The sequence below is a fragment of the Octopus bimaculoides genome, chromosome 7, assembly GCF_001194135.2.
Source record: "Octopus bimaculoides isolate UCB-OBI-ISO-001 chromosome 7, ASM119413v2, whole genome shotgun sequence".
In the NCBI taxonomy this organism is placed as follows: Eukaryota; Metazoa; Mollusca; class Cephalopoda; order Octopoda; family Octopodidae; genus Octopus; species Octopus bimaculoides.
In genome coordinates, this window is record NC_068987.1 from 49,001,460 (window position 1) to 49,002,935 (window position 1,476).

The following is a 1,476-nucleotide window of genomic DNA, read 5'->3' on the forward strand; positions in this document are numbered from 1 at the left end:
TATATATATATATATATATATAACAAGGATGATATCATTTTCTACAGAAACATTACAACTAATTTTTTGAGCACATCAGTTCTGTGCATCTGCATATATTTACTTGATTGCTGGCATTTATCAATGGTTTCTCCCAATGTTCTGATGCACCACTTTCTATCTATAATAATAAAAGCAAAATTCTGTCTGTCTGTCTGGGACCCTGTATCCCAGCCTACATTTGCTCTACATAGACATATTATACCTTTTTGGAATCAGGATGATCCCAGGATTGAATATCTCCCTTTCGTTTGGTTCTTGAACATCCAGCATTGGGATCTGATTTAAAAGCAATTGGTTGGCTATTTCTAGCCGATAAAGCTTGGCGGATTCATGCCATTTTGGTGGCGTTTGTCAAATGATGTCAGAGATCAAGGGGAGATAAATGACATTCACTTCATTAATTTTATGTCAAGATGAGAACTTTGGGACAAATTGGCCAACAGTTGGAATTCAACTTGTGACTGGAACAATAGAATGACATTACAGAATTAATTGACATCTGTCCTTAACCTCTGATCAAACACCACTGGAGCATACAGTAATTATAGACATATTATAGTCATGCTATTTAGCTCTGTCTAGTTTTGGGCTGCAGGCCCAATTTGACCTCTGCAGGAGCGAGCTTAAAAGTCTGCATGGAATGCAGCTTTTAAGCAAGTCATTCATAAAACTGTCAGCATCTTTGATGATACTGGTATGCTAGTACATAATATTTTGTATCTAACATAGTAAATGATATTATAAATACTACATTATGTTTAAAATATATTCAATGCCAATAAAATGCACAAGAACCATAGCAAAATGCAACTTTTACTTAGTATGCTAAGTAAATGAACCTAGGTCTCTAATTACCACTTCTACTAATTTCTTTTATTTAATTCTTTTAATCTAATTATCACTACCTACCTGCATCCTTTCAATTTGTTTCTTTTGTTCAGAATCTAGTTGATAGCATTACTATCCAGCTGTTTTCTTAATTCATTTGGATCTAGTCCATGATCCAGTTATTCATATCAAGCATTCTTTGATCGCCACAACTCATTACATTCCATTCTCTATTTAAAGATCTGTTGAACTAATAAAATCTCAGGAATGAAGGTGAGAATACAAATACTCTTATGTGGCTACACAAGAAGGTCTGACTGTTAAAGTATCATTCTAGAATATATATATGTGTGTGTGTGTGTGTGTGTGTGTATATGTATATAAATATAGGTACTACTAAAGCAGCGTGGTCCCGAACGCGCAGTCGCGCGTCCGTGCTAGCTAGTCGTGAGTGGTTGATCCTACAAAAAGTGCGCGCGCGTGCAAATGAATATGTGTTTAGGGTTAGGGTTAGGGTTAGGGATAGGGTTAGGGTTAGGGATAGGGTTAGAGTTAGGGTTAGGGATAGGGTTAGGGTTAGGGTTAGGGTTAGAGTTAGGGTTAGGG